Source organism: Arvicola amphibius, chromosome 3 (genome assembly GCF_903992535.2).
Source record: "Arvicola amphibius chromosome 3, mArvAmp1.2, whole genome shotgun sequence".
Classification (NCBI taxonomy): Eukaryota; Metazoa; Chordata; class Mammalia; order Rodentia; family Cricetidae; genus Arvicola; species Arvicola amphibius.
Window position 1 is genome coordinate 166,644,323 of NC_052049.1, and position 13,794 is coordinate 166,658,116.

The following is a 13,794-nucleotide window of genomic DNA, read 5'->3' on the forward strand; positions in this document are numbered from 1 at the left end:
GTAATTGCCAGAACAAAAATTAGTATATATAGTCTCCTAGTCTCCTGACACAAGGCCAGACACTCGGAAGACATATAGTTAGATAGATGTGGGGGGGGGAGGGGTAGATAGATAGATGATAGACAGACAGACGGACGGACGGAGGGACGGACAGACAGATGATAGATAGATAGATAGATAGATAGATAGATAGATAGATAGATAGATAGATAGATAGATAGATGATTGATAGATATAGATGATAGGCAGGCAGGCAGGCAGGCAGACAGACAGACAGACAGACAGACAGATGAGCTTGCCCCTTCCTCATCTCATAGAAGCCTAACAATTCACAAAGTGTCTATATGCTCTTTTCTCGACCTGACTGCCAGGTCATTCAGCAGTTGCTTGGTCACCTCCAGGTGAGAAGTGCTCACTGCTTCAGCGATCTCTAAGCAGGAACGTGGTGGTAAGAAAAGTTCTGTGGGGCAGTGGTGGCTGAAATCAGATAATTGCATTTGTGTGCAAGAGGAGGAAAAACTGGAGGGAACAAAATGTCAATGTCTTCTCTGTGGTAGCAGCCAGCATCCCTGGCCAACACTTCTGTGCATAACTCCAACCCCATGACCCACAGACATCAGCCATGGCAAAGTCAAGAATAATGAGGAGATGCTTAGGAGAAATGGGGAACAGAAACTTGGCTTCATGCCCAACTCATGCTGCTTTTTTTGGGAAATAAGACAACATTGAAGGCACTGCATCTGCAGAAATGAGGTCCTGCATCTTCAAGAACATTGGGGTCTTTGGAATGGAGTAAGAAGATGGTTTACACGCTGGGTAGCAGGCATATGCCCCATCTTTACAAACCATGTCACAAAGGGCTTAAGAGCAGCGTCCACCCCAGATGCTCTGCTACAGCTGTTACCTTTCTTCTCCTGACCCACACCTCCTCTGGTCCACCAGGCATCTTTTCTTTGAGTCCAGGATGCGCCTATTTACCCAAAACTAAAGCGATGGTCTGGAATGCTTAGAATACTCAAGTCACAAGAAAAGACTATAACCAGACCAGTGGAGCAGACTTCAGCAACAGGGCATGCTTTGCCCAGCCCTCTCCACAGCTAAACTGTTGGCAGCAATACCTGAGGCTGCATACATAATAGACAGTAGATGGATGTGAGCCCCACTCCTCTATCCCCATAGCCTATGCCCTCTGCTATCTTTGCTTACCCACATAAGTGGTACAAGGAACAAAATGCCCTAATCCAAAGGTCTCTACTTGGCAAGCATGGGTCCTATCCTGAAAAACCTTTTGGGAATGCAGTCATCAGGGAACCACACTGAATTTCTTGTGACAGGAACTTCGTGAACAACACAGGCTGACTCTTGTGTGTGACTGAGAAGTGGCTTCTTCACTTGGACATGACCCCAGCTACTTCATTCTACCCTCATCCCACACATGCCTTGGGATTTGTTTTTGCATGCTGTTCGAGGCTGAAAAAATTAACTTCTTCTATAAGTTAATTTCTGCCCCTGACACAGGGAGATTTGAGATTGGTGTTTATATTGAGGACAGCTGTTTCTGAGGTGAGGGTTTGACAAATTTCCTAGATTAAGTGATCTGAAACAAAGGTGCTGGGAACTTAATTCATTCTAGAGACCAAGAACTGTAGAGCCTGGAAGGGAGAGAAAGCCAACCAAAGGCACTGTAGAATCGAGCGTTATCAGGGACCATTCCTCCTGAGGAAATGAACAAGGATTCTCACTGTTATTCCCTTTCCCATAAGGATCAAGATGGAGATATGTCTGTCTGCCAACTTGCAGCCCGTTAGCTGAGGGTTCAAAGCAGGTTCCCACCTACCATGCAGGTGACATCACCTACCATGTTGGTACCTACCATGTAATGGAAGGACGTCAAAGGCTGCACAAGGTCATTTGCCATACAGACAGAGCTCAAATGAGAACTAACCCAGAAGATGAAGCGTGGAGTAATTTTTCCCCTTTCCTTTATTATGTTTTTTTTTTTAATTTGCTGAGTTTTTTTTAACCAACCATGAGCAGCATTTCAAAGATGTAGTGGTTAGGATTCTTTGCTGTAAATAAATCTCTGTGTGGAAAAGTCCTTTCCCTGGGCACCTAATGTCTACATTGTAACTGGCTTATATTGCCGGTTTATATGTTTATGTGGGCCCTTTGCAGATGGTGAGAACTTCTGGGGAATTGAAGGCTGTGCAACTGGGACTCTGGTTTCTTGCAAGTAAGTGCCTTACCCACAAATACACACACACACACACACACACACAGTTGAAGGGATTCCTGTGGCTTATGGAAAACTATCAACAATCCTAAACTTGACTCTCCAGCCCAGACTTTGATCCGGAACCCCACATACTTTGTCTATGATTGTTTGCCCGGCATCTCTACCATGTGTCTCAAGGGACCTCAGAATTAGTAAGTTCAACATTAAGCTGAGTTTCTTCACAAAAGTTTCGCTCCTGGATATTTCACTGTTAGAAGCTATTTTATGCTCCTCCAAAAGTCCATAAACTGAAGTCCTAATCCTCAGTACCTCAAAAGATGACCTTATTCAGAAACTAGATTTTTAAAGGCTCCATTAGGTTAAAGAGGGACCTTTCGAGTAGACCCTAATCCACAAGGACTACAGTCATAAGATGAAAGGCTTTCTCACGCTCTTGCTACTGCGCTCTCGTGGGAGGTCTGAGTGGAGCCGGTGGCTTGCTCTTCACCCCTGGACAGAATGACTGGACGAAGGCAGATGGAACAGCGGTGGCATCTAACTCATTCTATATTAGTGTGTGTTTTTACCCCTATTTTATACCTAAATAAATTCTTGAGAACACTTAACAGACTCTTGTGGCATCTTGTAACATATGGAATCGTATCATTGACATTGGCTAAATAGGGCTGACTGGTAAAGTAACCAGGGTCACAACATTCTTGCGCAAGCCACTGAGTTGGCCTCTAACTTCTGACCTAATCTGCACTATTCAGACTTGTTATGATTTTTTTTAAAGATTTATTTATTATGGATACAGTGTTCTGTCTGCATGCATGCCTGCAGGCCAGAAGAGGGCACCAAATCTCTTTACAGATGGTTGTGAGCCACCATGTGGTTGCTGGGAATTGAACTCAGTTCCTCTGGAAGAGCAGTCAGTGCTCTTAACCCCTAAGCTATCACTCCAGTCCTTCGTTATGATTCTGAATATTTGCCTCTGTGTTAGAGTTTGACATCCATGGGAGACTTTCCATCCAGGACCTTCAAGGCCTGATCACCCAACTTTGATTCCCCTTGCCTATCTGTGTACCTACTGCCCCCTACAGCCCTTCTCCTGCTCAGACCCTTAGCACCTCACCATACCCGGCCAACCGTCACCAGTCCTTCAGTTCTGCCTTCACCACCATACACTTCCCAGGAGTCCTGGAGACGCCTCCCCACTCAGACTACTCATAGAGGGCAACTCCTCTGTCAATGCAATAACAGCTTGATTTGATGGTGGCCAGCACTTAGAAGAGAATACCCAATTCCCCTGCCCTGCAGTGAGGCACACAGCTGTCTCTTACCTCGGCAGCCCTGTCTTTCATAGCCCCCTTCTTGGCTGAAAATTTCAGCGAGCTACTTCTCTCCCAAACATTTCACATTTCCTTGTTTGCTCATACTGCTGATGCACTCTGGAGGGCCACAGTCATGTGACTTCATTCACGGCTGCTGCAAGTTGTTCTTTGAGACCCATATCAGATGGCTGCTTCCTCCAGCATCCATTCCACATCCTTGGACTCCTATTGGCCCTTAGCATCCCTCTTCTCCTTGTGCTGCTTGCACTCCCTAGGCTTACCTGTTACCTCTGTATGTTTGCTTTTCCACTTCATCATTAGACCAGGCACTTTTCCTATTGATCTCTATATCAACTCGCCCTAGTATAATTGTTCTCACCCAGCAGGAGTCAAATGTGCATTCTTGGAATGAAACGAGTCTGCTTCCTGGAACCAATACACCCTGGTCCCAGACGCTAGCCCACAGCAGGGTGACACTCGACAGTGAGGGATCTGTTTGCCCTGTTTCCTGAACTTAGTCACGTGGTAGGAGCTCTAAGTGAAAACACAGGTAGCAGAGCCTAGGTGGCTTTTCAAAGTTATTCAGGGAAAAAGAAATTGTGAAATGCCCCAGTGGGGCCATGAAGCAATCTTTCCTACTCCAGACAGGTGCCCAAAGCCAGCTGCTTGGGCTGGGAGATAACAGCCCCACACTGAGCTGCCACCAGCAGACTCAGAGAAGTAACAAATTGACAACATTCGGGAGGAAGATCCCTCATTTCCGGCAGTATCGTCTATACCCAGTGGCATGAAGCATCTCCCGCCTTATTAATGCCCTTTACTTTTTTTTTTTTTTTTTTAGTGCTGAGTCCAAGGTGAAGGGAGGGGACATCTGTACCAGAGTCCTTTAGGAACCAGGAAAATGCAGTGGCAGAGATGAATTGTAAACCCGGAAATAGCATTTTGGGATGAAATGTATAATGTTCATCCTTAAAAAAAAAAAAGAAAGAAAGAAATGTCTAATACAACCCAAATGACACCATATCGGGTCAGACAGAGCAGCAGAAAGGAAGAGAAATCTGAGCATTAGAAATTAATACAGACTCAATCTCCTTAAAACAGAGCCCACAAAGTACATGCTAGAGACCAGAAAGAAAACACTCATCAGAAGGGGTCCTCCTGTCAGCGCAGTTAAATAGAGTCTGCATTGGCTAGACTTTTAGTTATCTGCTCTGCTTCAAATTATATCAAATCTTGAAGGAAAATAACGAGACTCCAGAAGTCTGGTCAGCCTGTCTCAGGGGTCTACTTGTGATGCAGGGGGTTTCTGCCCATATTCATCCACCCACACAGAACCCCTCCAAATTCCCGTGAGGACTTGGATTTGTCCAGGACCCCTGGTTCCCATGTTCCCCATCCTCTGAAAACCTAAGAGATCCTATGTGTCGCTAAATGATAGATTTCTAGTGAGTGACGTCCCTGTCAGTCTTTCTGTGATGGCAAGAAACTGAATCCCACTTGGTGTAGCTTGAAAGGAGAAATGGGGGAACACATTTGTTTATCGTACAGCAGCCACTGAGGAAGAACGCAACCTTCCTCAAGAAAGAGCTAAAGGAGGAGCTGAAAGTCGTTATAACTCAGTTCCATCTCTCATCTCGGGCTCTCTCTGCGGACTGGAGCCTCCTGATCTTCAACCAACCCACTGTACAATGAATGACACAACCCACACAGTTCACAAGGTATCACATCGCAGCTACACAAAAGGACACTAAATAACCAGCTGGCTCCCAGGTTCAAGTCTAAATTCCTGGAGCAGAGAATCTGACTATCAAAACTTAGGTAAGATGTTTCCCTCTCCCAGTCAGTCATGATTAAGAGGATTTTGCAGTGTAAACAGGATTGCTCTGGACATCTCCAGAGCACCCCAGAGCCACAAGGCTAGCCTGGACTACATTGTCAGAACCTATTTCCAAAAATAAGATTTCATGCTGGAGGGATGATGTCGTCTGTGAGGTGTCTGCTGTTGCCTGTGAGGTAGGTGTCTGCTGTACAGGCACGAGGACCTGAGTCAGTCCCAAGCAGTCACATAAAGACAGGGCCTGGTAACCCACACCGCTGATCCCAGCACTGGGGAGGCAGAGTTACAAGGATCCCTAGGGCTTGCTGGCTATCCAGGTTAGCCAACTCAGTGAGCTCCTGGTTTAGTGAAAGACCCTGTCTCAGTAAGAAGAAAAAAGAAAAGAAAGGAAGGAAGAGAAAAAGTAGAAACTAATTGAGAAAAACATCCTATGTGTGGTTTCGCTGGCACACATGGGTGTGTTCATGTGTGCATGAGTGTACGCAAACACAAAAAAAATTTTAAAGAATTATTTTATGTGTATACTTGTGTGTTCAGGGTGTGTTTTGGGGGTACATGTGTATGTATATGTGTGCACATGTGTGTGGAGGCCAAAGCTCAAACTCAAGTGTCATTCCCCCAGAGACCACCCACCTTGTTTTTTACAGTCTCTCACCTGGGCTCATCACAGAGGCTCTGCTGGATGGCCAGTGAGCCCCCAGGTGCATGACAGAAACTGAGGACTGGTGTGAGAGGTCCTTCTGTGTATGTGTTGCTTTTATTGGTTAATTAATAAAGAAGCTGCTTTGGCCTGTGATAGGGCAGAATAGAGCTAGGCAGGAAAACTAAACTGAATGCTGGGAGAAAGAAGACGAAGTCAGTGAGATGCCATGTAGCCACCAGAGGATATAGACGTGAGCTGTCAGTCAGAACCTTGCCAGTAGGCCACAAGCCTCATGGTAAAATATAAAATAATAGAAATGGGTTAATTTAAGATGTAATAGCTAGCTAGAAATATGTTTAAGCTATTGGCCAAACAGTACTGCAATTAATACAGTTTCTGAGTGGTTATTTCTGGTCTGGGCAGCCTCCGCCAGCAGAGGACAGCTAAAGAAGGTAAACAGGACTAAGGAGGGAAAACAGCTGACACCCAGAGCAGAAGAGGAAGAGCGTCGGTGTGAAAGAAGTGCCTATCCATTGAGCTGGACCAGTGTGGTTATAATGGCTTTATTTCTTTTTTCCTGTTCTGAAAAAGTTCTTGTTTGCATAGCCTTGTTCCTTTCTTTTCCCCTCTTTATTTTTCAGTTCATTGTACACATCATAGACATATTTATAATGTGTAACATGAAGTTTTGAAATACAGTTATATTATGGAGTGATTACATTGAGCTAATTAATGTTTAAATTATATCACGTTTTGCTTCATTTCTCGTCCTGAGTCTTATTCACTGATTATGAAAGTCATAGTCATTACACAAACTTCATATAAACTCTAGTCATTTACTTTGTTGCTTGTTTGCTCGTTTGTTTGTAGCACTGACTGGCCTGGAATCCATTATATACATAGACCAAGCTGGATCTAAATTCACAGAGATCCACCTGTCTCTGCCTCCCAAGTGCTGGTATCAAAGGCATATTCCCTATGACTTTCTTTAGAAAGTCTTACCCTGATTAAGTGAGGCTCTATGTACAAAGTCTCTGTGCTTGGCACACAGTATGGATGCCCACAGGTTATTAACCCAATGCCCTTGCCTTCCCCTTCCAGAACTAATGTCTGTGAGGGAGAGTGAAAGCTACAGAAACCATGCAGAAAGCAGACAGTCCCAAGCTGGGGTCGGTGTGAAGCCCTTCAGGCAGATGATACCTCCCAATCACAGCCACAGCACGCGCGCACACACACACACACACACACACACACACACAAAACACACACACACACACCCCTCTACAGAGTTCGGTAGGTTGGTATCTCCCTCTGACCCCTGTGGATTGATACTATTGCTTTGTCAACCATACCCAGAGTTCTCAGGCAACCCAAAGTGTCACCATCATTTAGGGTAAATGAATCGCCCGCTATTGCTTTTTCCCATAATTAGCCTGAGCCCACAGTCACTCTGGTGCAGCTCATAAACACAAGAGTTTTCTCAGGAATTATCTGCTCATCTCAGCATGTGTGTAGGGGCGGGTACACATGTATGAGGATGCATATGCATGCATGTGTATGAAGGTGCATGTGTCTGCGTGTTCATAGAGGTCAGAGGACCATCTCAGGTGTTGTTCCCCAGGTTTCTATCCATCGTTTTTTAGACAGGGTCTCAGTGACACGAAACTCACCAAGTAGGCTAACCTAACTGATTAGCAAGCCTCAGGGAACCCTTGTCCCCATTTCCTGTTGCTGGGATTACAAGTACCTGTCATCATCCTGGCTTTTTTTTTTTTTTTTTTTTTTTTTACAAAAAAGATTCTAGGGATAGACCTCAGGTCCTTGTACTTGTGATTCAAAAAATGTTATCAACTGAACTCTCTCAGCTCCCAATTCAGCCTGCTTTAAAGAGAGATAATGCGAAAAGGAAACAAAGACCTTTATGTCAGCTACAGGACAAACTCAAAGCTCTCTGGACCAGAGGAGAAGGTCCTGTCGAGAATTCTTTCTTGCCATAAGATAGCTCTAACTTCACACCCCTGTAACCAGCTGCTCTCATTCTATACACCTTCAGCTGGGTCTGCACCTTGATGTATCAGTTTCTTCCTTCTTAAAAAAAGAGAAGCCACTAAGCAGCAGCAGTTGAGATTTTCAGGAGAGGTTTATGTGAATTTCATAGTCTACATAATCCTTATCAAGTGACACCAGCACCTCTTTAAGGCTTATTAAGATTAATATTGCTTGGGCAAGCACAAAGTGGTGGGGACAGTTTAGCAAGTCTGCATATCATAGTACTGCCCAGCATGGAGTCTGGGTCTGGGAACATGATGGGGTTAATGTGGTTGCAAAGGAAAGACCATCATGCAGGGAATGGATAGATGGTCTAAACAGTACCTGGATAATACTCTCGGGATGAACTACTGCCTCATAGCTGGAGCAACTAGGCATCCAAAGGCACAGTGCCAACACAGTGGCACCTTCTGGGGGTTGGGGGACACAATTTACCCTGTACTCACTCCTGGTGCCTGGTGGTTGGCTGGGGTCTGTGTTTTACAGAGAGATTGCTCCAATATCTTCCTTCATCCTCCAAGTGTGCATGGTGGCACACACATGCACTTACCAAATAAAGAAAAAGAATGTAATTCTTAAATAACCTGTTTCCAAATAAAGATGTCCTCTGAGGAGTGGGAGTTGAGATTTTAATGCATCTTTTTGGAGGAACACAGTTCGTACTGCAACAAGAACCTGTTTCCCTTTCTTTGCCCACATTCGAGACATCGCCAAGTGTCACTGAAAGGCGTCAGGCTTCAGAGCATGTCCTCTGCAGCCTCAGCCTCTACAGTGAGTGCTGGCCTCTCTGTGAAGTCATGTTTGGGATGAGTGCCAATCACAGTCGCCAAACAAGAACCAGCTCCAACATTAATGTTGTTAGAGAATGCCTGTCCTGATTCCTCAAACCAAGAGCAAAGGCACAAACTTCTACGGTAAGGAAGAACAATGACTCAGTAATTGTCCTCACATCAGTCAGCCTGTTTACAGCAATTATTGCTGACATCCCTGGACCTCAGCTAGGATCCTTAAAGTTCTGCATAGCATCCTATCTTACCTCAAGCTCATCCTGTCTTACAAATGAACCTTAAAACTCATGCTAATTTTATGCTACTCTGTAGTGTAAGTTTATTTGCTTTAATATTTAAATAAAACTTTAAATAACTTACAAAAGAGCATAATTATTTCTCTGGGAGGAGATAACATGTTTATCTTGTGTATTCCTGAGTTATAGATGGACTATTTGAAACAGACCAGACTAAAGACGGAGCTGGGATTAATGACCTCAGTGCTCTGTCTCTCCGGTAGATCTGTAAGCACGTGTTATCCAATAAAGGGTAAATCTCAAAGAAATGAAGAGAGGCACAAGAGGGGCATGTCTTTGTAGTGTCTTACCCTGTGCAATGTGAACCTTTAAAAAGGAACAAGAGAGCTGTGAGGTTGACCAGGCTAAATTTGAACTCAAAGGCAACACGAAGGTAAGAAATATTGACTCTGTCTTCATGGAGCAAGGATATCTTGACCAGTTCCAGGCAAGGCAAACTTTCCCCATGGAAATCTAGATGGGACAGCACTTGCCACACCCACAGCCACAGCCCTAGATTATGTTTTATGGACAGAATGCATGGAGTGCCTTCTTAGCCCTCTGAGAAGTAAATGTTTTCAGGTCAACTGGGGAGGAAAATCAGGGTCAAATCTATGAATGAGGAGGGGTTAGAAATAAGAGGGAGGGAGAGGAAGAGGGAAATAGGGAGAAAGAAAAGGGGAAGAGAAAAAGAGAGGAGAGAGCACAGGATAACCCCTGTTTGATCTTCACCTCTTTTTCTCTTGTTCCCACCAAGATGGTAACTGTAGCCAGGCATACAGCTAACACTAAGGGGAGAGCAATTACCTCTGGCCGGGTCTTCATAGTGTGGAGAGAATCCTCATTATAGCTTCAATTTCTCTTCACATTCATTTGCCATGTGGTTTTGGGTACAGACATGGTCCCCGGAAGTGGGGTAGAGTGGAGAAACCAACCCCAGCTTTCTAGACAAAGGAAGGAAAATGGAGAGCCTTGGGAAGTAAGGAGAACCTACCCACACACCCACCTGCCCCCCAGCCCTCTTTACAAGGACTTGATAAGTCTAACCTAAGACACCATCACATCTCAGTCCTTGACAGTGATTGGTTTAAACATGAATGTGGCCTGCTATTCCACCCAATGAGAAGTGGAGGATTGTGACAGCAACAGAAGGAAGATTTTTGGCAAAGAATTTTTAGATTTTAGAAGGAAAGAGAAAAATACGGTCCTGGTGGGTTGAAATCCCAGCAACCATGCAGGGACCACAACCAAAGCTAGCAAAGGACAAAGTTGTCACTCTGAGACTGGCAGAATGAAAAAATGGAAACACTTAGACCCACAGAACTAAGCAGCCTGGATTGGACTGTGTCTATGATCTGCTTGTTAGGGCCGCTAACCATGCTTCTGCCAACATGTTTCTGTTTGGGTCTTGTTTCCTTTCATTTCGTTTTGTTTCATTTTGTAGTCATCTGAAACTGTCTTGGGAAACAATGTTAAAAGTTTCCTGAGTGTGCTAGGTACAGTGTAATCCCAGAACTGGAGAAGCTGAGGAAGGAGGCCCATGAGTTTTGGTCAGCCTGGGCTACATAGATATCTGAGGAAAAAGAAAACAGGAAAGTCGCCTAAGATAATGCCCTCTGGTACATTAGAAGATTTGAAGGTTGCAAGACCAAAGGCCCAGGGTCAGCCCCTCAGGTGACCAGGAGAGTCCTACCCTCCCTTTGTCTTACTTTAGGTCCCTCCTTGGGGTTCTAGACAGCATTTGCTTAAAGGAAAAGTGAGGAGACAGTAACTGAAGAAAAGGGGACCCGAGACTATGGGAGCATCCTTAAATGGCTTCTTGGGCAGGCAAGGAGCTATCCCACCCATGATGTTCAGCTAAGAAACAGCAAGGTCAGCTCTCTGAGAGGGGCTGGCACAACCTGTGTGCTAGGAAAGACGTTTAGATTACTGCATGGTTTCCACAGGAATGCGTTTTAAACCAGCATTTCATCTTCCACCAAATAGATGTTCCATAAATGTTTAAATAAATTTATACAGAAGAATTCTATGAATATAAAAGTCCCAGCTCTCTGTACTTTTTTTCCAGACTCATCAAAGCACAGACCCCATTTCTGTGAAGTTGTGGGAGCAGCTGCTTGACTCTGCATTCTGCTTTTGTGTGCATGTTTCCATACATGTGAAAAGTTCACACACCGTCCTATCTTAGTGGTCACAGAGGACTCCGATGCATCGTGAGCCACGGAACCATTTCAGCTGCTGGATATTCGGGCAGTTTTCATCTTCCCCTATAAGGGACATGCTGCCATATATATCCTGTACAAATGACTTTATTTTCTCACTTGGATTATTACCTTAGGAAAGAAACCCAGTGAAGGATGACCAAGTCAGAGGATGTGAGTGGTTGCATAGCTCTTGTTATGAGTCTCCAGCTTATACTTTAAGGACAAGAACAATTACAGAATAGCCATCAATACAAGTGGTTTCTTTTTGCAAATCAAAGGTGTTTGTATATCTTATTTAGTTTGACTAATATAACGTTAATACTCCATAGCTGTTAAAATGAGTATTTCTCTAATCTTATTCAGATTTTGGATTCTTTTTAGAACATTTTAGTGTTTTCTTTTCTGTGTGTATGTTCCTATGTATGCACATGTATGGGGAAAGTGCATATACACATATGTGGATACACATGTGGAGACCTGAAGTCAATGCTGAGTGTTTTCCTTAATCATTTCCCACCTTATTATTTTAGACAGGTCTCACTATGTAGCTCTGACTGACCTGAAATTAACTGTGTAGACCAGGTTAGCCTAGGACTTACAGCTGTCATCTTACCTCTGTCTCTGCCTCCTGGTTGCTAAGGTAAAAGACTCCACCACACCTAGTTTAGGAGAAAAGACTCAGTGGTTAGAACTTGCTGCTCTTCCATCGGACCCAGGTTCAGTGCCCAGCACTTAGATGGTAGCTCACAACTGCCTGTAACTCCAGCTCCAGAGTATCAGTGCCCTCTTCTGGCCTCTATGGGCACCAAGTGTGCTTGTGGCACACACACATACATATAGGCAAAACACTCATACACATTAAGTTAACATATAGTTATTTTTAAAACTGAGTTGTGTGCATGCACATACATGCATTCCATGTGTGAATGAGGTGCCGAAGAGGGCCAGAAGACATCGGCTCCCATGAAGGTGGAGTTATAGGCTGGTTATAAGCCACCCAATATGCATGATGGGACCGGCACTCGGGTTCTTTGGAAGAGCAGCTGGTGCTCTTAACCACTGAGCTACCTATTCCACCCTTCCACCTTACTTTTTGAGACGGGACACTCACAGAAGCTAGCCAGCAAACCCTAGTATCTTCCTGTCTCCACCTCCCTAACGTTGGGGTTACAGGTAAATGCTACCACAGCCGTCTTTCACCAAGTCCCAGGGCTCAAACTCAGAACCTCACGCTTGGAGGGCAAACACTAGCCACTGAGCCGACGCGCCAATTTACTGTTTCAAAACAGCGACGTGAAAAACAGACTTCCACAGAGCAGGTCTATCCACGATGGTAATATGGTGACACGAGCCCTGTGCAGTGTAGCTGATGAAGTGTAGAAATAAAAGATGCTGCGTATGAAAGATGCTTCATTATATTTGAACAAATTCTTCATATCCTTCATAAGTTGTCAAATAAAATCCAAATAAAAGCTGAATAATTCTTTACCTATATGGAGCTGCAAGCCTTATTCATAATAGCTTGAATAATTTTCTAATTTTTCACTTCAATTGTTTTTCACTTGCCAGAGTCACAATCCTTTTATGACTGATTCAATTCACATCATTTCTGATGATGTCATTCTCTTACTTTAAATATCACAACTCTTATATTCTGTCATCGATACATATAAATATGCTCTTGTATCCTTTGATACATTCTATTGTTTATTTTATGTATATGGGTGCTCTGTATGTGTGTATGTCTGTGTGCCACGTGTATGCCTAGTGAATGAGATCTCACTGCCCAGAGAACTTCCATGTGGGTGCTGGGATTCAAACCCAGATCCTCTGGAAGAGCAGTCAGTTCCCTTAACCACTGAGCCATCTCTCCAGCACTGTTTTAGCCCTTTCATTTTTTCGTAGTTTGTCTTGCGGCCACCTATTAGGTCAATTTCCTTAGTGCCTGGACTTCCAAAATATGTGGTCAACTCCTGCCTCTATACCATTAAGGGAAGCGAGAGCATTTATTCGTACAATTGGACACTGGTGCAGAACAGCTGAGAATCTGCTGTGTCACGAGACACACGCCTGAGTCCTTGGGAACTAGAAAGACTTAACACAAAACTTTTCATATGCATCAGAGGGGAAAGGAAATGCAGGGGCAGGAGGTAGGACTCGCCTCCGTGTGAAACTACAACCACCTCAAAACAAAGTTCCGAAGAGAAAACCACTTTTAAGATGCATGACATTCTCATAAAATGTTTGCTTTGAACTCTGCAGACTTCCAAGTTCTTACCCTGAACCACCAACAAAAGTCTAGAAGCCTGGGGCGCACTAGATTCGTCTTTAGCTCCCCGCTACTCTAAGCAAGAGGCTCACGGCTGGGAAGTCCTCATTGCCATCTTTTCTTGGTTTGAGGAATCCGTTTTCAGCTTCTGCACTGAGAAGGCCAAAGGCAACTTTAGAC